The following is a 27,588-nucleotide window of genomic DNA, read 5'->3' as shown; positions in this document are numbered from 1 at the left end:
ATCAGCGAGTTCATTTGATTTTTGTATAAAAATCAATTTTGGATAGGCTTTGTTATTTTGGTAAGAAGCCCTATCACGGAATAGTTTTTTAGATTTGTTGGTCTTCAGTTTAATCATGAAGGTGTCAATACTCGTAAAAATACGAGAATAATCAAATTTAAATTTATTAAAATTAAGATAAGTCTTTATATCACTGTCAAGAAGACTGGTTTCTTGTATAAGATTATCAATATTAATAGAATAATGTTTAATAATTAATTCAATCAATTGTGCGCCTTGTTTTTGGAACAGCGCTTGTAAGTCAGTTAGAAAAGCTGCACCCGGTATCAAATTCGAAGGTGAAAAATTGCTCCTTAATCCTTTCGGAACAATATTTTCATTCAAACACTGCCTGAAGTACGCCACTTCAAGCTGTAGCTTCCTCAATTTTAGTATTTTGCTGTCTAATGACCTTAATTTTTCATTAATATCATCATTGAGAACATTAGCTTTACCAGTTACTGGCACCGGCGGATCGTCAGCAGATGGTTTAAAGAATGTATAAAAGTCACCTGTATTTTCTATCCACTCGGACAGGGACGGTACGCCCATAAGTGCTGCTTCCTGGTTCCCAGAAGAGAAAATGTTCGCCAAAGGTACTCGGTCATCTTTTTGGAGGTTAGAACTTCCACTGGAGCGCACAGGCTGAGCCGCTGGCAAGGAACACGTATCCGTGTCTCCTGGGCACTCCTGGGTCTCTCTGTTCTCTTTAGGTTTAGAAGCACCCAAAGGTAATTGGACATTCCTCTTCTCAATGGAGTCCAAGCGTTGGTTTAAAGAGTCAAGTCTCTGCGATACGGCCGCCAATAAAGCGGACATATCCGAATTACCAATACTGTTTGAATCGAATATGTTTGGGCTCACAGGGCTGGAAAGACTATCTGAAGCCATGAAACAAACCAGTGAAGATAACACAAAACACCAACGATGTAAAAACAAGAGTCGGTAGCCAAAGACAGTCTTGCGAACCACAAGTAATCCTTAACGCAGTTTTATTTAGACAAATAAGTTAGCGTTTTCGCTTCTCAACAGACGGAAGCTTCATCAGAGTATTAACAGTTGCTCAGTAAGGCGCCAAAACTTACTGGGCATTTAAATAAACTACACACAAAAAAGATTACATCACTTCCTGGAGGTGTAAGCTAAATACTTAATGGCAAATGTATGCATTTAAAAAAATAATGTAATTTAAACACGTAAAGTACTAGCCACATCCAAGAATTGTACATCAACCCTTAACTTTACTAAAATACATTGAATAACACATGAATATAAATATGGAAATGAATAAATTCTATTTGTATGTAGGTATATATCTTTATATATATATACTTTATATTTATATATATATATATCTTATTGGAAAATCGAGAACTGGAGTGGCAACTAAGACTAGATGCCTTTAACCCTCCAGGCTTGAATGAGGCTTGCAACATTGCCCCCGTTTTAAAATATAGAGCATATCTTAGACAGTAAAATTCCTATTAATTTATATCAAATTTGAATCTTTTTATATCATATAAAAATCAGTAGTTGTAGAGTCACTCAATTTACATTTGTAAATTAACAGGTTAAATAATTGTAAATAAATTAATTAGATATAAAAAATATTTTTATATATATATTTTTCATATAAATATTTAAATTAAATTCATAGTTTGTCATACAAATGAAGCTTTTTACTCATGCACCTTTCGTATCAAATAAATGTAACTTAATTATTTTAAAAATATATATATCCCTATTTTAAATTTTTATGTTTTTAAATAGAAGCTTTATGCATACACTAGTGAAAATGAGTACTCAGTTATTTATAGTATGCAACAGCTCCGCTGTTGTAATTCTATATACCTACATACAAATAGAATTTATTCATTTCCATATTTATATTCATGTGTTATTCAATGTATTTTAGTAAAGTTAAGGGTTGATGTACAATTCTTGGATGTGGCTAGTACTTTACGTGTTTAAATTACATTATTTTTTTAAATGCATACATTTGCCATTATGTATTTAGCTTACACCTCCAGGAAGTGATGTAATCTTTTTTGTGTGTAGTTTATTTAAATGCCCAGTAAGTTTTGGCGCCTTACTGAGCAACTGTTAATACTCTGATGAAGCTTCCGTCTGTTGAGAAGCGAAAACGCTAACTTATTTTTCTAAATAAAACTGCGTTAAGGATTACTTGTGGTTCGCAAGACTGTCTTTGGCTACCTACTCTTAGTCTTACAATCTTGATATACTACCAAAATAGGTGTGTATGAGCTGAGCAAAGTATTTCTTTCCCCTCTTTTGGTATTACAGAAGTGAGGTCTCCTTTCAAAGAAAGGATCTCTTTCACAGTCTATTTCCATACAACAGAAGCTGCAGTTTTCTTCTCTCTCATGTATTGACTGAAAAATAAAAACATTTCACTCAGCTTCATCTAAACAAAATCATACTATTTGGAATGTCTGAAAAAAGCAACACTTCTAATAAATGACCATCTAAACATTCTCACAGAACAAGTGAACTTCTTCAAATACCTTGAAATAAGGCTCGACCACTTTCTTAACTTTGACCTCCATCTTGATAATACATGGAAAAAGATCTTCACTTTTCTTCTGGGCAAAAAAGAATTTCTCCATTTCTCACCAGACCAACCAGAAATGCTACAGGTAAAGGCACCCTGCTAGTACAACTGGACAATGCTCTCCCACTGGTTGCATCTGCTTCCAAAAAAATGCCTTCACCATTAAAACCATTTCTAATGCCATTTGCAGGTTCATTACTCTCTCTACAAATGACGAACAGCACTGCATAATTTCTAACAAAGCTAACTGGGTACCAGTACAACCGTAGAGTGGTCCAACCTACTTCTTGACTTTCAGATTTTTTTATCTTTAAAGAAAGAAGCTTACTCGCCCTTTTTTCTAAGTTGTTTATTAAAACACCAACGTACAATATCAGAAGTAGTCATGGCCACTTCTGCAGACACCCTGAACTGGCTATCATTTCACCAATAATTCATTTTCTATCCTATGTCAAAATTATGGGAAGCTCTACTCTGCCACCTAAAAGACATCTTTTACTCCTTGTTTTTCTACTAGCTCAAAGACTATTTCAAGAGTGATAGATAATGCAAATGCTTCTTTTTTGGGAACATTACTTAACATAGCCAAAGCACTCACACACCTTACTAAATTACTCATTAGGACTCCCATATGATAACTGTCATCAACTTCTTATTTTAACTCCACATAGTGTGCCATCCTCTCTCTCTCTCTCTCTCTCTCTCTCATTTACTCACTTTCCCCTACTGTTTGCATATACCACCCTCTGACTGCACTTCTACCTCCCTTCATTATTATCACTACTTATAGCTGTTCCTGCAATTTGTTGAATGTATTGAATGTTAATTCCTCATGGTTTTGGTAACTACTTGTCATGTTTTGCTCTTTATTTCCTCCAAGATGAGACTGAAAGTGGCCCACTGGGATCAGTGCACTTTTCCCGTTAACAAACTGAACATATAAATAAATGACTGCAAAGCTTCTTTGTTTGCAGCAACTACAGTAATATCATACCATGACAGATATGGCTCCAATGCCACTTTTTTTGGACTGGGTGTCATTGCTTTGGGGAGATGATTTAAAACCCTATTCAATTCTTCTTTCTCACCCATGGTCAGCTGTGCATCAGCTTGACCCGATGTTACCCTAGAGAGACAGCAATGTTCCTGACAAACTCAGCAAATCAATTATCCACTTAGACTTCTACATTTTAAAGGACAACAATGGGATTCTATTATTAAATGCTCAACTTCTCTGTCTTTTTTTCTCCCTGTTTACTGTCCCTGCTATGAATAAACAATACAGCATTTAGAATATTTTAAATTGACTGTTTCTCTCAACTAGAACAGTACCTTACTGTAATGTGGTGGTTTATCTTTCAAAAAAACTTTTGCCCCACCCTGGAAAAGATTACTGCAGTCTTCAGTTCAATGATGTCATCAAGTCCACTGAATACAAATAGTTTTCTGGCCATTTCCCTCCCCAAACTGACATCACCACTACTGTCCTAAAAACCCACCCATGCTGTGATGTCACAGCTCCCTGGTCCTTCCCCTACCCATACAGAAAGTAAAGGCTAGAACAAGAACTCAGTATATGAGTCAAGTCTCCTGCTGTGAGCTCTGAATCACAGCAGGTAACAGTTCAAATTTACCCTTAGCACTTTAACAGCTAGGGAAGTTAGGTGTGAAGAAGGATGGGAGATGAGGCAAAGCAGTAAAATTCAGGCTTCACAAAAGACTGCAGTTTGGCCATTCTAAAAAAAAGCAGCAGTAAAAAACACTTTGAAAGTCTGTTCCATGGCATTTGCACTGTTTGTGTTTTAAGTAGTCATTGAACAGCATGAAATGTTACTTAAAACTAACTGACCGAAAGACAGTAGTGTATGCATGTAAAATCAATACAGTGACAGGAGCTTTAGGGAGAAAGAGGCCTGTGTGATGTAATTTTTTACAGATAAGCACTGCATTGTGAGATTCCTAGAGGCAGACAAAACAACCAGAATTACTTGAAGATGCCAGACCCCATGTGGCCAGACTCAAAAATTACATATAAAAATATTTAAAAACCTGTAAATAATCCCAGAGTGGTGTTAAAATGTAAGAAACACCAAACCATGATGAAATAAACATGTTTTTTGAGTCTGTGGGTGAGGTTATCCTTTAAAGCAAATCCAGTATAGTCTCATGCTTACAAGAAATTGCACCTGTCTCCAAGTCTCTTATTGGGAAAATAATACATTCTATCTTAACTGTCCAAGCTGGAACATGAATATCATTTTTGCTCTAGGGATGTTGTCCAAGTAAATTCTCTGCAAGGGCGTTCTTAAAGTCACCAGCTTTACCAATAAATTACATAGCTGTCTTTGTCATATTTATAAAACCTTTACATCTAGTTTTTCCACTCCATTATCTCTGTGTCTGTCATATCCAATCATGACATTACCATGGAGTGGAATTATTATATCTCCATACATTATTGGTATAGGGCCCCTATCATAACCTCAACATTATGAAATACATATGTTTGAGACTAAGTTGTCCCCCTGCCCCCCACACACATCAAAAGACATTCCCTGTTGTTTTATATTTGCATTGACAAAAGTCATACATTTGTAAGCCATGAGAATGAACACACTGATTGTAGATGAATAAGAAAAACAAGATAAACAAATATATTTTACATTTTAAACTGTTTCCTTTAGCCTGGTCTTAATCCTGGCATCACATACACCATACATAAAAATGGGCAACAGCAACATCAAAAAATTACAGTTGTGTATGTCATTACAACACAAGGCGTTCCTTATTTAAAGAACAAATACTTGTATCATTAACAAGTAAACTTTCTGCAGAGTTGCCTGATGTAGACATCTGAAAGGGGAGAGATCAAATTCTACCACACTGTCTTTTGGCTGACATTACTCTAAGTTACACTATAGCCAAAATGAACTTTGAGATTGGAATTTTAGTTCTTAATGTCTGAGAAGATAACATTGTAACTATATGTAGCTGAACTCCATTCAACCTCTTGAATCTACAAAAAATAAAAAAATTCAGTATCTTCTAAAACACTGTTCAATAAATGTTTGCATTTTATCTATAAGAAATAGTTACATTCAATCTGATGTACAGTCTTTATGACATGGGTCAAAAACAGGCTTCCCTTTCAACAGCTTTTAAATGTTTTCATTAATTATTTTAGCAGTTATTTTAGACCACAATAAACTGCTGATTGCAGCAGATAAGTATCTTCACTTATTATGGCTATCTGATAAGCTTCATCCATTATTGGAATGCTGTTAAAATGCATACCAATACAAAATGGTTGAAACTGATTGAGGGCTTTCTTTACATCAAACAGTGTTTTGTGACTGATTTGCCAATAACATCCAGAGCAATGCTGACCTACAGTAGAGCAAAATGTCATATGACTTCTTATAAGGATGAAGGGATATTAATGCAGTTAGGGAAAATCATTTTTCCTTTGGCTGATTTCTCCTCCTTTTTATTGACAGCTGAAGCAGGATATTTTAATGGGATGGCGAGGATAAACATGATAAGAAGAGGAGAGGATGTGGTATTCTACAGTGGTACAGCAATTAGGTAGATGAAGAGAATATGCTATTTGCAACAGTCTGAACTTGATTAAAGGTGGCTATGGACAATACTGGGCATAAGGGATGTAGCGTTGGGAAAACTGGCACCTCTACTGAATAAGTGAAACACAGGGATGAATTATAAATTGGAAAGAATATTGAGCTCCTTTCCACCCAATAGCAGGTTAAGGAAAAGATTATTCATTGTAGGATGTAAGATATGATTGTAGTGCTGCTGTAGATAGTCATACTATGGCTTGATGTTATACAAAAGATATGTTCCTAGCCATTAATTTATATAGGTCACCAATGAGGTGGATAAAGAACTCCATGTGCATGATATATATGGAAAGAACTTTGTCTCTTTTCTGCACAGGAAGATAGTGGAAAAATTAAAGGGGACAGTGATGCACAATAAATTGTGAGGTAAATAGAGAACTGGCTAATTGACAAAAAGGAGACATTCTAGTTATAGTATAATTATTTGGTTAAAAAAAACAGTAGGATGCCACACAGTTCTTAATGGGAACTGCTTTTTGCAGCACTTATTTCAGATATCATAATGAAGCTAAAATATAAGTTCAGTACCAGCATTAGTATAATGTCCACAACTGAAATAAAGGAATAGCTTTCAGAGATATCTAATGTAGTTTCAAATCATATGTACATGTAACAGATAGAAACTACAAACATGTGCAATTTGAAGGAGAAATCCTGAGAGAATGTACATTTAATGAGAGGTGCTGTTGAAAAGGAACTGATGAAGAGCAGGTCTGTTTGAATTATGAAATGCAAAGTGAAAGAAAAATGACAACACCAAGAGGATTATTGAGAGACTAACTGGGAGGGTAGGAGTGAGAAGTGATAAGGTCATTCTCAGAGTCCATAAGGGAGTTGATACAGCAAAGCTTTAGCAACTTTGACCAGTCTTTTTAGGGTTAAACAGACAAAAGAAGATTCAGATACTGCAGTGTGAACTACACAGAGTTGGAGATGACATCTAAGGAAAGGCCGGAAACCTTCCTGTGCATATACTGAAAAAGTAAGGATAAATGTGATATACTTAATTATTGGGAGGTGATAGTGCAGTTGAAAGATAATGCCAGAAGTAGATGAACTAGGCATGTGTTTTTTTCTCAGAGGATTAAGGCTATGAGCTGCTAACAAGCTTCAAGCAGTAGGCCAAGCTTTGTTTCCGTTAGTTTCCACTGGCAGACTGTGTGATACTGTTAAGTCTCTTTACACAACAGTGCTTCCAGTTCACCAGTAAAAAACGCCACTTTCCTTCTGTGGGATTAACTACTATTTAACAAAAAAAAATGTGAAGGAAAACCGATGGATTTAAGAAAGCATGAGACAGATGGAAAAAACGGATTAGGCATGGGAAAATGACAGATATATAGTTCCCATATGAACTAATAAGGCAAACTCAGTAGCTGATATAAATGCTTTTACTATATTAATATACTAACTAGGTAACCATATTTTAGAGATGATCCAGGTACTTAGCTTTATTAAATGATCTGCATATATTCATGCACCTTGCAAATTGAGACTGAAAGAATCAATATCAAGACTACAAGATTAAATTCATTAGTAGATTTAACCATTTGTGCAATGTGTACATCAATTTCTTGCAAAAAATCTCCCATCAGTGTCAATGTATGTACATAGTTTTATATATAATATTCATTCATTTCTTGATTCTATTTGTCATAGTAGCTGTGTGCAGTTTAATAGAAATATCCAATAATTTAATTTCTAGTTATAAATGTTAAACTGCATGCTTCATCAAGGGTATATGCTTTTCCTCCTTCTATGACAAAATCTTAGCTTGTTTAGGTCTTGAGATAAGATTTCCAGATTGCAAAACAGAAATTCCTTAATCAGTATTAAGTACATTACACTTTTTTGTGTGCTGTGTCACATAAAACCATTCAGTGTAGAATAAATAAACGTCTATCAGTTCTTAACAGACCATTGCTCAAATGTATGTGTGCCTGTTGCAGCATTACAGGAGAGAAACACTAATGATACTATGAGAAATTATATGGATTTGATTGAGTTTATGTGAAGAAAGTTGATTATTCAATTAGCTGGACTTAATCAAAATGTTGCACCATATAAGGCTATGCCACATCATCTAATATGTATTGTCTTAGAGTCTGAAGTTCCCAGGAAAGGGAGGTTCTAACCTTAGCATCATAGGATCATAGGATCATAAGAGGCTATCGATCTGGAGGTCATTTCAAGCCTAGCTGTTTCATCCCAATGTAATACCATATATATTCTAGTCAAAACCGAGGACTGTATTTAGTAATGACTGCCCATGTCCAGAAGGCTTTTGGGCACTATTCCTGGTAAGAATTTACAGTGCCCCATCCACTCGTCCATGTTCCTTTTGAACAGTGTAATAGAGGTGTTCTGCTTTACATTAATTGGCTGCCAATTCCAAAGGCATGTCAGTCAATGGGAGACAAATTTGTTCCTCCAGCATGTCCTATTCAAGCCACAGGCCATATTTAGGTCCCTGGAATGGGTAGCGCTAGTCCCATTTGATTTATGGATGTGCAGCAAATTCATTAGGTTTGGGTCGGAAATTGCTGTGCAAGTCAGTCATAAGTCTACCCTAAAAATCTATATGATACTGAGTATAGTGACTGGGACTTTAGTTGGTCTGTGTAAGGCATGTGCTGGAGTCCTTGATCTTCTTAGTTAGAAACCTCTGAGGTGTCTCCGATTGATGCAGGTGCTTTGAACGGTACATGCCTTATACATGTGTATGATATATTGTCAAAGGGAAATGACAGACAGACATTCTGTTAAGGGACTCTAAAAGTTCAATAGCTCTAAAAGAGCTCCACTGATTCAAGGGGGTTGGGGAAATTATCATATTCTTCAGTCTGAACCATTTTTCTTTACAATATTTCTCTTGGTAGCTATTCAACTCTTCCATTTATTGAGAAGGAACCTGACTCTTTTCTCACAAAATGCTTTTTTATTCTGACACAACATAATAATTTACTTTGTTACTTAAAAGTTATGCAGTCATGGTGTACAGAATGTAGATCCTTTTACCTTATTGCACAAATATGATTTTGGGAATTTTAGTCCACCTGCATTACTGTGGTGACTGATGTAAAACATAGGCATTCAATGCATTTCATTTTTATGATATTTCAACTCCAGTTGATCAGGAATGGCTGAACGCTTGTCATCTATAAAATATGAGATGATGTTATCACCTGTTAGTGATTAACTTTTATTAATTATTTGTACCACTGTTTGTTTCCTTTGTAGCTGTTATCTACAGTACCACAGAGGTAAATGAGATGTCAGAGGCACAACCAGATTTATTTGATTAGCAGCGTTTTATTTTTGCTCCCTGACTATACTGATTATAGCCACTGTTAAAGAAATACCATTTGTCACATTGCTGTGTTGAGCACTGTTCTGCAGCCTCTTTGAAATAAAAATAATCTACTATATAAAATTACAATTAGTATTCGTATGCCTACAAATTTTGTAATTTTCTGGTAATAATGCCAGAAGCGGTTATATCTTCTCAGAATTTGGCACATTTGCAAGTAAAATGTTAATGTCACAGCAGTTGTTATGTTGGACTTATTAGACGTTAGACATAATTGTTGTTTATACATCAGTGTATTCAGTGTAAAGGTTAGCCTTCATTACTGTAGCTGACTGTAGGTCATGGAATTAATCTGGTTCATACTGGCTAGCTACACCCTTCACTTTTTAATTCCCCACCTGCAGACAGCTCATTGTAAATACTTGATAATAAAATAGTTCTATTTTAAATGCAGTGTCATATATACCACTGACATTTGTTTATACACACTGCTTCTGCTTACTAATAGAAGAAAACTAACCTCCATATTCTCTGTATAGCAGTCTTGCTCTGTTTCTCATGGGAAAAGACCTTGAGATCACCTTTTATGTTTTCAGTTACGGTAGTTGGCTCTTGTAACCTTCACTGATTTCACTGCTGAATGACTCTAAAAGAAATTGTGTCATTTCATTTAAAACCTAAAACTGTAAAGTAAATGTCCTAAGAATAAAGAATAAGGAAATATCAGCTAAATAAATGGCCACAATTTTGACTGTGTAGCTTAAAAATATGAAGCACATGTGTTGAGATTCAGGTAACTGGTAACACAACCAACCTGAAGCAGTAGAGTGTGAAATAATAACATAGAAAAGAAACGATTGCTCAGTCATATGGAAAGAGTCAATGGCTGAAGATGAAAAGATAACAAATATGGCTATGCACATCCTTTGATGTATTCAGTCAGGTTTTAAAAGAAAGGAAGGAACTGAATAATAACTACTGATAACTCAATGGTCAGAGCATCTTATGTGTTCAAGTCTGCAAATATGTATGCAGTACTGTTTATCTGAAGATTTGGGAAAGAGGAGAATTCAGCAAAGACTAAATGAAAAAACTGAACATGCTCATGTAACAGAACACAATGAAATTATGTAAAAAGTGACATTTGGTAACTACATAGGTTTAGTGCTAGTCCTAAGAACAAAACAAATTGCAAAGAGCTCAACTGTTAGTAGGCAAAGAAAAGGAATGCATAGAGGGTCAGTCAGTATGCAGTGAAATATCAGTTTAATCCACTCATGTCTGTAGTTACATAGTTCTTTGCCATATTTACGTATATTCTTGTCTTCAGATTTGTTATGTTTCTAGTGTCCTTTTTATTTGTACTCCCAAACTCTTCTATTTTGTCTGTTCTCTATTGGATATCATGGCACTGTGTGAGAAATTCATATTCCTTACTCTTCATGCTAACACTATATGCGGCATTTTTGTTTGAAATTATTTTTCTAAAACATAAAGAGGCTTTCTGTTTATATTGAACTGAGCCTTTATAATACAAACCTCATTCTTCAGCAGTGAAACAGCATTTGATATTTGCAACGCACTTTCTGTAAATAAATGAAAGAAAAAGCCATGGCAGTCAAGAATGCATTGCTTGAATTTGTTCCTACAAGACACGTAGATGATGGGTGGGGACAACAATAGTTCCAAGTAGTCAAAAACAATTTGCCCATAAAAGAGTTAAAAAAGCATTAACTTATGACCCTTTCCTGCTAAATATATCTACAACTTATTAATGGCACATCCTTCTGAGTCCTCAGTGGCTGACGTTTTTTCTGCTACTTTCATGTTACACATTACACAGTCTGTTTATTTGCTTGGATACTTGTGTGTTGTAGTTATTCAGCAGTTTGTTTATTTGTTTAGTGATGCAATTATTACTGCTGAGTACCACAATTCTCTGACAGCACATAACACCTTTGTTGTTGTGACCCGGTGAGAAAAACTCCATCAGCAATTAGAGGTGCTGCAATTCAGAGGTGCAACCCTTTGGATGTGACACTAAAACAAGCTTCCATTTGTGGAAGCATGGGGTAAATCAAGTGGATGTAAAAAATCCCAAGGCAATTATTAGCAAAATATAAATAGATAACTATACATAACATATAATGGTAATAAAAAAAACACGATGATGAGTAGTTAGTATTAAACAGTGCATAAGGTTGCCTGAGTTGCTGTAAATAGTCACCTGCCATAAAGGCAAGCAATTTAGTATTGAAGCATTTAAATCCCTATGATTCTTATGTAATAATGTTCATGGTCATACTCCCTGTGTACACATGTGCAAGAGAAGAGGATTATTGGGACCACATAAAATAGGTTTTTTAAGTTAATTAAGTGATACCATTGATAGTGTAACCTCACTAGTGCTTCAGAAGAGACTAGAACTCAATTTAAGTTGTATATCAGAACCGATATTGCCACTGATTATTTTTATTTTTAATAACAAACCATTTTTTTATGTCATAGAAAACACAGCCCAGAAAACCAAATACATATATCTTTCATTTTCATTCTGTCCCATATTTTTAACATAGTCACGAGTGTAACATTCTGCTTCTATACCATTATTTCTAACACAGTGATGCTGTACTATTGTACTTAGAGTAAGTGCACATTTCCCATTAGAAACATTCCAGCCTATTTCCAACCAATATGTGCTGTAGTCTCCTTTCATGCTCTGCTAGAATGCACTTCCCTTTTAACACTTTGCTTTTCTTTGTAAGTTACCTAAGTACTAATATCCTTTAATTTCCTCTAGCTAGTTTTCTTAAATCCTTACTTGTAATAATTACACCTTCAGTATAAATTCCTAATATTTGATTAACTGATATCAGTTTAATTCCTGGTCTGCTACAAGTGCTTGCATGTGAATAGCTTGTGATATACTTGTTCACTGCCACATGATCTAAATGGTAAGTGCCCTAACTCTCATTAGCCCGATCCTAATTAATTACCTATTCTTTCCTATACCTGACCCTGCTGCACTGCATAGCCAAACCAGAGCCCTAACTCTAACCCTAAAGTCTAATCCTAAAACTCCCTCCCAGTCCATAACCCTAAATGTATCAGTCCCTATACCACTACCTAGCAGTAACTTTGCCAGTCACTCTATAAACTTAAAATTCAACTCCTTCTCCATAATCCAAACTGCCCCTCCACTTTCTAACTCTAAAATCTACCTCCCACCACTTAACCCTAAAACTCCCCTCCTGTTCCTTAAACCTAAGGACCCTGATAACCCTGTAACCCTATACTGCCCTCCGGCTCTCTAAACCTAAAGCTCTCTCAACTCTCTTACCTAAATTCCTCTCCCAATCATTATGTAAAACATTAACCTGCACTCCACAGTTTATCTAATCATTCTGTACCAGGTGTCATGTTGTAGACAAAGCAACCATCTCTACTGATGTTTCTTCCAGCAAATGTTTTACTTTAGCAGATGTACCAGTGTCTCTCAGTTTAATCAAGCCTTTTTCCATTTCCATTTGCTGCAATTTAACTGAGTCAGTCATCTTGGTATTTGTTTCACTTTCTAACTCACCTCATCAGGGCTGACAAAAAGCAACACTTTCCCCTTTCAAAATACCTTTAATGCTGGGGAGAATGACAACTTAAATTTCAGACTTTCATTCTTTCACTACCTTATTGCATCAAGTAATCAAGAAAAGAGTCTCAAAGTAGTCCCTAAACAATCTTAATCCACAATCACTTTTCTTTTTGCCAATGCCACCTTTTGTCTAGTTGCTACATCTTCCACACAAGTCTTTCTCTCTCTCTCTCTGTCTCTCTCTCTTTCTAAGAATACGTTAAAACTCAATCAGTATTGGAGTCAGCATTCCTTACTTAAGTACTATTTTAGCAGTAGCAAATATTTCAACAAGATAACACTCCATAAAGTATAACCCACTGACTACAACAGTCTTTACCAAATTTAGCTTATTCCATCATTTTTACTGCAAGTCAGTTTTGAGTCTCTCTCTCTCTCTCTCTCTCTCTCTCTCTCTTCTTTCTCTCCAAATTATCATCTGGCCTTAGATTTCATTTTCATTTGGTATATTCCATTTGACTTGGATAGAGCTTAATTTGATCAAGCTTTCTTGCAGTCCATACTGCCTTTTCATGGACCCCTGCCAGTTATCTATTTTGCTCCATCATTGCTTGTCAAACTTCCAGACATTTGACAGCCTCTGTAAGGACAATTTTGTGTATTTTCATTTTATACCTTGTGATGTCTAGATAATATCACACTGAACTGTTAGGAAGTAAGGTGGCATCCCTTACTGTCCTTGGTCAGTAACTAAGGAGCTTCAATCCTCACTACTGACTCCAATGTGAGACTGTCAGTTAAAGAGGAGTAATATTCCACAATTTTCCCCTAAGAGAACAACAGGAACATGCTCTATTACCTGGGACTGGACTGTATACTTCTGTTCACCCCTAATGTAACTCCTTATTACACATTCCAGACAAATGTGTCCCAGTTTAAGACCTCTGATACACTCAAACTTTAAATACATTAAATCTCACACATCCAAACACTTCTGAGAAAGCCTGACGCAGATTTCCAGCAGTGTCCCTTCCCCAGAATAACACAGTAATGCTGCAAAATGATTAAAAATATAAAGCAGTAATTTCCAATAAACAAACAGAATTCAATCACCATGCACATGAAATCAATACTGAAAGACAGAAATCCAACATTTAGAAAAATTCTAATTTAACTGATTAGTTATAATTTCCTAACTAACTAAAGAACACTGTCCCTGATCTAAACTAAATTATAACAACAGAGCAAAGGCAGGCTTACAGCTTTTGGTGAGTCCTTTTGGGTATGCACTGCACAGTACATCTGTGAACAATTCACAATTTGCTGTTAACTGACAACTAACAACTGAATTATATAACTGACAACTGACTGACTTCAACTGCCTTAAGCAGGCTCTTTTATAGACTAGCCTAACTGCCATAACTGTTCCAGGTCTAATATTCATTTCATATTTTGAAAATCTACCAACAACTCTTTACTAAAGTTCCTTCTTTTCCTTCAGCTTCTAACAATAATGCATAGTAACTGACAACATTCTGATGATATAATCTGCAGATTAACTGAATCTGAGACTTTTTGCCTTTAGAATCTTTCTTCACAACTGTGCAGTTAGAAATGTAAAAGGACACTGTTCAAGCCTTTAAAACATTCTGTACACAGATCATAAATCAACATGTAAGACCTTATTTATAATATCTTAGCTAGTCATGCTGGCATACATTACACAGTTCAATCTGAAATTATATACAAAACTTTAACCAGACATGCTAGCACAGATGACAGTGTCTAATTTCCTCACATTTCTTCCTCCCATGTCTCAAGCATGGTTTTCAAGTGGCCCTTGAAAAACAATGCTTATAAAAAATGGGTCTATCTGGGAATATCAGCCATTTTCACTCCTGGAAAATTCATCTGCATTTTCATTATTAACCCCACTGTGGTGCTGTATTGTTAATGCAGCTGGATTGTCCATGAGAGGAATGGGTTGATATTCCCTGACAGACTAATTTTTCTCAAGCATTGTTTTTCAAGGGTCACTTGAAAACCATTCTTGAGTCACAGGATGGTAGAAATGTGAAGAAATTAGACGCTGTCATCTGTGAACAACTCACATCTGGCTGTTAACTGAAAACTAACAACTAACTTCTGTAACTGACAACTGACTGACTTCAACAGGCTTTTTCATAGAGTAGCCTACCTGTCATAACTGTTCCAGTTCTAATTTTCATTTCATATTTTGAAAATCAATCAACTGTTTACTAAAGTTCCTTCCTCTCCTTCAGCCTCTACCAGTAACACATAGCAACTGTCAACATTCTGATGACATCATCTGCAGATCAGCTGAATCTGAGACTTTTTGCCTTTAGAATCTTTCTTCACAAACATGCACAGTTAGAAATGTAAAAGGACACTGTTCAAGTCTTTACAACATTCTGTACAAACAGATCATAAATCAACATGTAAGAACTTATTTGCAATATCACAGCCAATCATGCTGGCATGCAATACACAGATCAATCTGAACTTATATACAAAACTTCAGCCAGACATGCTAGTACAGATGACAGTGTATAATTTCTTCACACACCTCAAATTTCTTCACACACCTCAAACATTCATGTCAAATTCCATGATTGATTGGTATTGCCCCAGTATGTTGGCTACTTGTCTTACATTTAGTCTTGCCACTTTTTTAGCTTTTCTTGGTGTCAAACACCAAGCACCATGGATACATCTCCAGCTGTCAAATATTCCCCCTCAAAATATTCTGCTTTCTCTAGACTGTCCATTTCTTCAGCAGCTAGTCATTCAGAGACACCAACAGCCTTATATTTACTCACATTCACATAGATGTAACTACACTTAATAATTTTATTAGGTGGTATGCAATTGTACTTTAATGGGGAATCATGAGAAAATGTACAGTCTCAAGCAACCTGGCATATGTGTCTCTCCACTGTTTGTTATAAACTATGAGGCTAATTCTCTCTGCTGTCCCCTTTTAAATGACCATTGATGACAACTGTTGTACTATGACCTCCCTTTCTCTTAATGCTCACCCCTACCATAAAGATAACATAATAATGAACAAAGAAACTTCTAATTATGTGCCTGTTGCTGAGACATGCAACTGCTCCATGTTCAGACCACCAATCAAGAGGTGTTAATAGGATTTACCATGTTGTGCATTAATTTTAATCCTGAAATGCTCTGCAAGTATTATATGATCTGCATTCCCAAATATTTCACCAGTACAACACACCACAATGTTTAACCCACTGACTACAACAGTCTTTACCAAATTTAGTTTATTCCATAATTTTTACTGCAAGTCAGTTTGAAGTCACTCTCTCTCTCTCTCTCTCTCTCTCTCTCTCTCTCTCACACTCTCTCTCTCTCTCCAAATTATCATCTGGCCTTAGGTTTCATTTTCATTCAATATATTCCATTTGACTTGGATAGAGCTTAATTTGATCAAGCTTTCTTGCAGTCCATACTGCCTTTTCATGGACCCCTGCCAGTTATTTATTTTGCTCCATCATTGCTTGCCTAACTTGCAGACATTTGACAACCTAAGGACAATTTTCTGCCTTTTCATTATACACTTTGTGATGTCTAGATAATATCCCACTGAACTGTTAGTAAGTAATGTGACATCTCTTACTGTCCTGGGTCAGTACCTAAGGAGCTTCAATCCTCCCTACTGACTCCAATGTGAGACTGTCAGTTAAAGAGGAATAAAATTCCACAATTGTCCCCTAAGAGAACAATGACAACATGCTCTATAGCCTGGGACTGGACTGCATACTTCTGTCCACCCCTAATGTAACTCCTTATTACACATTCCAGAGCAATGTGTCCCAGTTTAAGATCTCTGATACACTCACACTTTAATACATTACATCTCACACATCCAAACCCTTCTGAGAAAACCTGATACAGATTTCCAGCTGTGGCCCTTCCACAGAATAACACAGCAATGCTACCATCCATCAGAGTGCCTTCATGCCTTTCTAAAGGGGTGCCCAATAATGAAAATTAGATTTTAAAACAAATTGTAGCAAATGACCTAAGCAACTAGGCTTTTGTAGTGGCCTGGAAAGATATCAAGGCAAGTATAAGCACTCTCAAATCACTAACAAAAACACAGATTGACCAGCCACAATGTAAGTTAATAAAAATATTTAATAATGAGCAAAATTATTAAAAATATAAAACAGTAATTTCCAATAAACCAGTAGAACTCAAGCACCATAAAAATTAAATCAATACTGAAGGACAGAAATCCAACATTTAGAAAAACTCTGATTTAACTGATTAATTATAATTTCCTAATGAACTAAAGAACACTATCCCTGATCTAAACCAAATTACTACAACAGAACAAAGGCAGGCTTACAGTTTTTGGTGAGTCCTTTTGGGTATTCACTGCACAGTACATCTGTGAACAATTCACAACTGGCTGTTAACTGACAACTAACAACTGATTTCCATAACTGACAACTGACTGACTTCAACTGTCTTCAGAAGGCTCTTTTATAGACTAGCCTAACTGTCATAACTGTTCCAGGTCTAATATTAATTTCATATTTTGAAAATATATCAACAGCTCTTTACTAAAGTTTTTTTTTTCTTCAGCTTCTGACAATAACACATAGCAACTGCCAACGCTCAGATGATATCATCTGCAGATCAACTGAATCTGAGACTTTTTGCCTTCAGAATCTTTCTTCACAAATGTGCAGTTAGAAATGTAAAAGGACACTGTTCAAGTCTTAAAACATTCTGTACAAACAAATCATAAATTAACATGTAAGACCTTATTCATAAGATCTTAGCTAGTCATGCTGGCATACATTACACAAGTCAATCTGAAATTATATGCAAAACTTTAGCCAGACATGCTAGCACAGATGACAGTGTCTAATTTTCTCACATTTCTTCCTTCCATGTCTCAAGCATGGTTTTCAAGTGGCCCTTGAAAAACAATGCTTGAAAAAAATGAGTCTGTCTGGAAATATCAACCCTTTCCACTCCTGGAAAATCCATCTGCATTTTCATTATTAACCTCACTGTGGTGTTGTATTGTCAATGCAGATGGATTGTCCAGGAGAGGAATGGGTTGATATTCACAGACAGACCCATTTTTCTCAAGCATTGTTTTTCAAGGGTCACTTGAAAACCATGCTTGAGTTATAGGATGGGAGAAATGTGAAGAAATTAGACACTGTCATCTGTGAACAACTCACATCTGGCTGTTAACTGAAAACTAACAACTAACTTCTGTAACTGACAACTGACTTCAACAGGCTTTTTCATAGAGTAGCCTACCTTTTATAACTGTTCCAGTTCTAATTTTCATTTCATATTTTGAAAATCAATCAACAACTGTTTGCTATAGTTCCTTCCTGTCTTTCAGCCTTTGACAGTAACACATAGCAACTGTCAACATTCTGATGACATCATCTGCAGATCAGCTGAATCTGAGACTTTTTGCCTTTAGAATCTTTCTTCAGAAATGTGCGCAGTTAAAAATGTAAAAGGACACTGCTCAAGTCTTTAAAACATTCTGTACAAACAGATCATAAATCATGTTATATGTTGTAAGAATTTATTTATAATATCTTAGCTAGTCTTGCTGGCATACAATACACAGGTCAATCTGAAAATTATATACAAAACTTCAGCCAGACATGCTAGCACAGATGACAGTGTATAATTTCTTCACACACCTCAAACATTCATGTCAAATTCAATGATTGATTTGTATTGCTCCATTCTGTTGGCTACCTGTCTTACATTTAGTCTTACGACATTTTTAACTTTTCTAGGTGTCAAACACCAAGCATCATGGAGACATCTCCAGCTGTCAAATGTTTTCCCCTCAAAATATTCTACTTCCTCTGTCCATTTCTTCAGCAGTTAGTCATTTCTGGACACCAACAGCCTTCTATTTGCTCACATTCTCATAGCATTAACTACACTTAATAATTTTTATTAGGTGGTATGCAATTGTAATTTAATGGAGAATCATGAGAAAATGTACAATCTCACACAATTTGGCTTATGTGTCTCTCCACTGTTTGTTATAAACTATGAGGCTAATTATCTCTGCTGTCCCCTTTCAAATGTCCATTGATGACAACTGTTGTATTGTGACCTCTCTTTCTCTTAATGCTCACCCCTTTCTATATAGATAACTCAATAATGAACAAAGAAACTTCTAATTATGTGCCTGTTGCAAAGACATGCAACTGCTTCATATTCAGACCACCAGTTAAGAGGTGCTAATAGGATTTACCATGCTGTGCATTAATTTTAAACCTGAACTGCTCTGCTAGTATTATATGATCTGCAGTCCCACTTGCTGGTACTCCTAGTATCATTTGATGAAGATATGCCCAAAAGTGTGTGCGTGTGTGTGTGTGTGTGTGTGTGTGTGTGTGTGTGTGTGTGTGTGTGTGTGTGTGTGTGTGTGTGTGTGTGTGTGTGTGTGTGTGTGTGTGTGTGTGTGTGTGTGGGTGTGTGTGCCTTTGACTCACATGCGCAATCTACTCATTTATGCCCTATGCCTTATTTATTTGGATATATGGGGAGGAAGTATGCATTACACCTGTAGAATAACTCTGCTCATCCCATACTGGGTCCTACCTGACTGCCACTCAAACCCCAAAAATGATACATTGCTCTCTTAGAAAATTCAGTATTGCTTTTTTACTGTCATCTTTACACCATGTAGCCATGTTGTCCTGAATACTGTTTTTTTTTTCTTAAAATGTATATTCTCTGAAATTTCTTCTTTTTAAGCAAGCTAATGACATGGCTTTCCCTATCAATGGTAGCCAAGGGACAGTGCATTAGCACAATAAAGATGCTGAGTTCAAGGACTACAGGCAGGCTGGAACCAGAACAAAGAGGAAAAGACTCAGTGGATTTGCTGTACATATCTGCTATATTACATTTCATTTGCTTGCTGGGAAAAGGAGACAATAAATTTGTCTAGTCTGCTCATATACCTATCACAGAATTGTACCACCCCTTGTTTCCTCCCTTCCTTACCCCTTACCATTCTAGAATCTGTCCCATGCCCTCATGGATGCCTCCTATCATAGAATTGCACTTCCCCTCATTTTCTCCCTTCCTCCCCCCTTACCATTATAGCATCTGTCCCATGTCCTCATGGATGCCTTTGTTGATTGGCTTTCCACAACTCAGTGTGGTAGTCCACTCTATAGGTCCACAACTCGGTTTGTGAAAAAAAAAAACATTTTGGGGATCCTAGTAGTCCATACTATGTACTGATTGTGTAAATAGAAAGCAAATATTTACCAAATAAATTGGAAGGTTGATGATTATAAATACTAATAATGAGGAAAAACAAAATGCCAAACCAAAATTTCACAAAGCCTATATTGCATTATATGCAGTCAAGACTAAAGAAGTGCAAGATTTAGAAAGAATGGAAACTAAAGACCTATACCCATGGTGTTTGTAGTAACAAATGAAAAGCAGGAGATCTGTATATGTGGCGAGACAGATGGAACCAATTCCAAAGATAACATTTTCTACTGTTGGATTCTGACTTTGGAGGATGAACTAAATGAATGCAGATAACTTGGAGGGCATATTAAAGGAATATAGTCCTCAAACTCTGTCACAAGTTAAGTTACAACTAGGAATGATAACTGCTGATATAAACTTCTGTTAAATGTCTGGATGGTTCTACATCTGTTACATGTGTTGTTCCAGAATCGGTCAGCCTGGAAATGGATTAGCAACTGACAGTAGGTTTTTAAGGCAGCCAAGGAGGTGATTATATCAACGTATTTGCTCATTTTGATGCTTACATGCCTGCTTGATAGCCATATTATGCTTTGCCTTATGAAACCGGCAGTGTTGTATTCATCCAAATAGTACAAAAATAACTGCTGTAATTGCTTCAAGGTGATTTACCAAATCAGAGTGTAATTATCCCAAAAACTGACAAAGAAGCTATTAGCCTATGTTGGTGATTAAAAAGACATTATCAGTAAATGTATGGGAGAGATTTATAGTGGAAACAGACTATCAAACTTTAATGCCATTTTAACCCAAAAAGGATGTATTTTCAATGAGAACAGCATACTTACAGTGCTGGTCATTGTTCTATTTATTTATTATTTATTGACATTTGTTGACCGGGAAAGTCCACCGGGCCAATAACCCGTTATCAGTGGAGGCCTGGGGAGAAAAGCTCCATACAATCAATGAAATTTCTACATAACATCAGCTTAACTTTGAAAGTCAGAAAAGTTTTTACACAATACAAATTGTAGTAGATATACAAGGCAAATACATAAACTTTGAAAGTCAGAAAAGTTTTTACACAATACAAATTGTAGTAGATATACAAGGCAAATACATATTATAGAGGTATACAATACAAGAAAATAAACACAGTGTGTTAGATTTTTAGTAATTCTGTTTGTATATTCTCATAAGTAAGAGTACTGTTTAATCAATTCTGTTTATTCAGCCACAGAAATAAAGAAAGCAAGAGAGATTGGATATGAAGACAGATAGTGTAAATTGCAACTATATTAAGTTAGTAAAAGTATTTGTAATGTATAGTGGCCAAAACATTTAAGGTGGTTTAATTATATGACTAAAAGAACAGACAAGGTTATTGAGATAGTGTTCTTTTAGTGCAAATTTAAATGCTTTTAAAGAGTCTAGTTGAGTAAGAGAGAGGGAAGGAGTGCATTCCATAGTTTGGCAATGACATGTGAATAGAGACATTGTTCAGCTCTTTTGTTGGGTTTAGTTATGGTTGAGAGTTGTTTGTTAGAGGACCTAAGATGCCTAGTAGGGGTGTGTGTTTGTATTATAGTTTGAAGGGATGGGCAGAAGTTTGGATTATTTAGTAGTTTGTGGGTGAGAGTAATTTGGGAGTAATGTAAGTAATGAGAGAACCCAAACCACTTTATAGATTTAATGGCCAATGATGTGTGCGAGTTGGCATGTTGGAGACAAAATTGGCTATTTTATAATATCATGACTGCAGTTTGTTCATGAGAGATGTGTAGATTTAGTGAAAATGGAGCAACAATAGAGGATAGAGAGAGATTACTTCTAAGACGTGCATTTCTGTAACACTGAATATAAAGGCACAAAACATCATGGTAATGCTGATGGACTCTCAGCATACTTCTCATCTATGCAGATTTTCACAGAATGCCCAGATTTTGCCTCATATTGTTGGTCTGTTACTCATAAAAAATTGTGTTTTTGGCTCATCACTGAGGATTGAAGTCATTAAATAATGACATACATGTGAGATATATCATCCGATAATGTGTGCTAATACAAATCCTGTTATTATAGCAACTTTCTAAGTTTATAGGAACTATATTTAAAATGTGTACCTATTTCTGAGCCTTTGACTCACATTAATTTAGGCTTTGTCCAGATTTCTTGCACTAAAAGGTAGAGAAGTATGACTCTCAGATTTAATATAAAGGCGAAACATGCAAGCACTAGAGATTTAGAAAATTAATATTACACCTTGATAGTTAATCAATTTCCCATCACAACTGCATTCCTGTGGGGGAGATCAGAAATTATTCTGCACTGAATATGGTATGTTAGCTGTAAAAATGGCTTAAAGAAGAAAACTCACTGTTTCCTGCATTAATAGTCAGTGAAAGCCAATTGTTTATATTCTTATCTACAGTGGTGTCTCATTCCAAGATATATTTAAGACATCACTATATCTGAGAGGTATTTTAAAATTGCAAAAATTATATTTACAGCTATTTTTTGTATGAGCACCACATGTGCACAAGCAAAATTAAGGTTTACCATGAAACTGAATCAGGTGTTAAAAGGTCCAAACCATGTTAGAAAGAGATTGATTCACCCTCGAGGATAGTTGCTAACACTATGGCATGGTATTTGCACTGATGTGGCAAATCTATGCATGGAATACTTCCATTATATGAGGAAACTTTCATTATAAGCAAGTGAGAATTTTCTTTACTTACGCATGAATTGGTTTTTTAAAAAACTTTTTAAATTGCTAAATATATAGTTAGTTTATTTTAACTATTGATTTAAATAACATTTGGCAATGTTATATTTGTTTTTATATGCTATGTTTACTTAAGCGTGATCTTTTTAAATGCACTCAGGCTTTGCTGAAGTAATTGCGAACTGCTGTTCTGCAATTACTAGTTGTTAATTGGGGCGTTTGATACTATATAAGTAGTTGAATTAACTCTGTATACTATAACCTGATGAAGCGCACTTGTTTGGGTGCGTGAAAGCGCTTGTTCTTCTTCTGTTTATTAAATTATCGTTTTACTCATCGTGGTGGTTCCAGTGATTTGTGTTCATATTCCTGCTGTGTGTTTTCGCTGGATACCTTTGGATGGTCGTACTGGGTTTGGTGCTACTAGTTTTGCCTTCTTGCTGCTTTTGTCCTGGTTGACCGACACTGATGGATACTTTGAATATTGAACTTGACTATGTCCCTGAAAGTGCTGGTGATACTAACAAGTGGAATGAGTTGTTTCATCAACAGGAAAATTCTCTCCTGAACTTCAATGTTATAGGTAGTGTTTTGCCAGCCCCTACCACTAACACCGAAAATCTACAAGAATTCTATGGGGCACTAAGGACTCTGGAGAACGATCTCTATAAGCTTTATAGGCTTATTTGGCAGAGGAAACATCTAGAGGCGTGCCTGCATTTCAAGGTTATTCCTCGAGGCATGCGCGTCCTCTGCATGCCGAGCTATGGAGAGGCTCATCCGGAGCTCCTACGGGAGTGGCAGCAGTTAAACATCGACCTTGGCAATAATTACATCAAGTTACTCATCAACTATTTCCAGCCCATAGAGAATGAACTTGTTTCTAAAGTTGAAGGTGAGCATAAGAGCATTATTTTGATGTTTAAAAGTGACTTTTGTATGTCCAAGCTCAATAATATGCTGAAGCAATTAATGTTTTATAGTAGTAAACTGGAACAGACTAAGCTTAGGAAGCTTAAACGGGACTGCATTGATTTTCAATCTGGCCACATCTTTATGTGGCCGCGGTTCAATGAAACTGTTGCTTCAGGAGAACCCAGTGAACATCTTAATCTTGGCCACATTAGCACGACCAGTACGACCAATGAGCCTGATTCTGCTGATAATGCTTCCAATAACATTGTTTCTGCTCCTGCTCAGTCGGAAGTGGATGTAGCTTTGTCTACTTCTTCTATACCTTGTAACCAGCAGGGATTCAAAGAGATAACATCAAATGGAACGAGACCGAAGGATGGTAATAACCATTTAGGTACGGCCCCTGGAACGACGGCTACTTTAAACTTCCCGCTGCCCTACAAGCACCGAGGGCAAACGCGCTCCACAAGCAGAGGAAGGGGAAAGCGAAAGATATCGGGCGAGAACCGAGAAGTCAGGAAGAAGAAATATTAAATACTTTATTTTTTAACATGTCATCTCGTATTCTGACTGATATGGAGTGTTCTGTATTAAATAAGGGACTCTCCTTCATTCCCTCTCGAGGGAGTGAGTTGTCTGACACCCTCGTTACCCTTCGTAAATTCACAAGGAAAATAGCTCTTAAACTGCTGTTTAAAGACTCTGTCAATGATGTTTATACTAGTACAGCATTGAAAAGAAAGAGCACCTTTGTGCCGCCTTTACCTAGCTCAGTTGAATGTTTTCAACGAGCATGTGAACATGATCTTTATCTTTATTTTAAAGAAAAGAAACATAAGAGACTATTTATCAACATGAATGCTACTCAGAGGCATAGCCTTGACTCCTTATGCAATGATGAAAATTTGGTTTTTAGACCAGTTGATAAAGGAGGGGGTGTTGCAATCAAAGATGCTGAGTTTTATAATCGTTTAATGAATGAGATGTTGGATGATGATGTGGCTTATTCCCGTATCTCTAAAAACGAAGTGTCTTCAATTATCAGAAATGTACATGACACCTTGTATGATTTTCTAATGTCCAGATGCATTGACAAAAGTTTGTATGAATATTTGGTCATTGAGGCACCTTTAATTCCTATAATTAAAGGGCTCCCTAAGGTACATAAAGGGGTTTACCCCCCGCCCCTTCGACCCATTGTATCTGGGAAACTTTGGGTTACTGAGCATATTTCGCATTATGTACAATCCAAACTAGGCCCTTTGGTGGGGGTTATACCCACTATACTAAAGAACTCAGCTATGTTACTGGAGGACCTGAAGGATTCCTCTTTGCTGGATAGCTTAAAGCCTGATACCCTGATGGTCACAATGGACATAAAGAGTCTATTTACATGTATACCAAATGAATTTGGCATTGAGGCAATTAGGAGTCACCTATCTCAATGTGCCAGTTTGAATAACAATGACCAACTGACCATCTGTACTCTGCTAGATTTAATATTAAATAATAACATCTTTATGTTCCAAGATAGAACATATAGGCAAACATGGGGAGTAGCCATGGGCACCCCATGCGCTAATGCCTATGCTAATCTAGTGATCCATCAGTGGGAAAAGTTGTACATTTTTGAAGATGAGAGGTTTATAAATAATGTTACTCTATACAAGCGATTCGTTGACGATATACTCCTCTTTTGGAATGGTAGCTATGAATCTCTGGTTGACTTTGTTAAATATATGGGGTCAACCACGTCCTTTCCGGAATTCACATTTGAGTATTCCTTTACCAATGTTAACTATCTTGATGTTACCATTACTAAGAGTGCAACAAATGAGGTTACAACCTCACTATATAGAAAACCCTGTTGGAGGAATGGCATACTTCACTATGAAAGTATGCATCCGAGACATATCTTCCCTAATGTAATAAAAAATCAGATGGCCAGGATTACCAGGTTGTGTAACAATGCTGGGGATAGAGACTCTTTATTGGAATTTCAGGCTAAAAGTTTTGAGGATAGGGGTTACCCTACTCAACTAGTTATGAGTTATACTAATCATGCTCCCCCCAACAAGGGGTTGGAGACAGAAAGTTACTCTTATAGTTATTCAACTAGGGCTACTAAGAACAAGATACAATATGATCTTAAATACACTAACGATGTAAAATACATTAAGGATATTTTATGTAAAAACTGGAAGCTGCTCAGTATGAACAAAGATTTATTACAATTTGTAGGGGAGAGACCTAGCTTTAGATACAGCAACTGTTTAAACCTGAAAAGGTTATTCTGTAAAGAAAAAGTCAAGATTGTATCCACTGATATAAGAATGAATATTAAACAGGGAACCTTTCCCTGTAGAAAGTGCTGTATTTGTAAGTTCATTACCAGTGACCAAAAGTATGAGAATGCAGAGCTAGATATACTATTCAGACCGAATTTGTATGCCACCTGTGACACCTCTAATGTGGTGTATTTGGCAACCTGTGAAGGCTGTGAAGCCTATTATGTGGGGATGACGACACGTAGACTCAAGGATCGGGTCTATAACCACATATATGATATAAGGAAGGCTAACATCAACAATGTCCTAGCTAGACATTGTCAATTGTTTCCAGAGCACGTGTTTAAGTTTAGAGTGCTACAGATCTTATATCCAAACAGGAGGGAAGGTGATACATTAGGAACCCTTGAGCTAAACGAACTCAAATGGATTCTAACCCTTAGAGCACATGTTGAGCCTGGCCTTAATTCGGCCGTTAGTATTAGACCAGCACTCCTGTGATCAACCGTTCTGCCCCCACGGTCTCACCCTTCCTTAAAAGAAACCCTGGGTTATGTGATCTGAAGGGGGTTTCATTGGTTAAGGTATTCATGGCCTTTGGTCTGAATGTGATACCTGGCACTAGCCTTACACTGTTGTTATTAATTGGGTGGTTTTGTTGATGCACCCTTTTCTATTCATTTCCCATCTTTCTTTTCCCTTCGCCCTTCCCCTACCCCCTCTCCCCTTCTTTCCTCTTTCCCCTTCTCTCCCCTCCACCCCCTTTCCTTTCTTTCTTCCGCACTCTGGTATGCATTCTATTCTTGGGTTTTGATTCCCAAACATATACCTTTGATGTGGTTCTCATGCTAGATATATACACTTGTCATTTTTATGTTCTGAGGAATACATTAACAATGTTGCTTCTTTCTTTATGATGAGGTTTAGACTTTAATGTATTTGGATAGATGGCTCTATTACGAGGCTACGATATGGGTCTGTTTTTTGTATTTCCCCCTCCATTTTTGTTTTGAATTGGGGTTGTTGTTTTAGAAGTGTTAGTAAGTTTAAGATTTAAGACTTATGAAATAAGCAAGTGAGAATTTTCTTTACTTACGCATGAATTGGTTTTTTAAAAAACTTTTTAAATTGCTAAATATATAGTTAGTTTATTTTAACTATTGATTTAAATAACATTTGGCAATGTTATATTTGTTTTTATATGCTATGTTTACTTAAGCGTGATCTT

The sequence above is a fragment of the Protopterus annectens genome, chromosome 4.part1 (genome assembly GCF_019279795.1).
Source record: "Protopterus annectens isolate FY-2018-M chromosome 4.part1, PAN1.0, whole genome shotgun sequence".
Lineage (NCBI taxonomy): Eukaryota > Metazoa > Chordata > Ceratodontiformes > Protopteridae > Protopterus > Protopterus annectens.
This window is presented reverse-complemented; position numbering follows the sequence as displayed.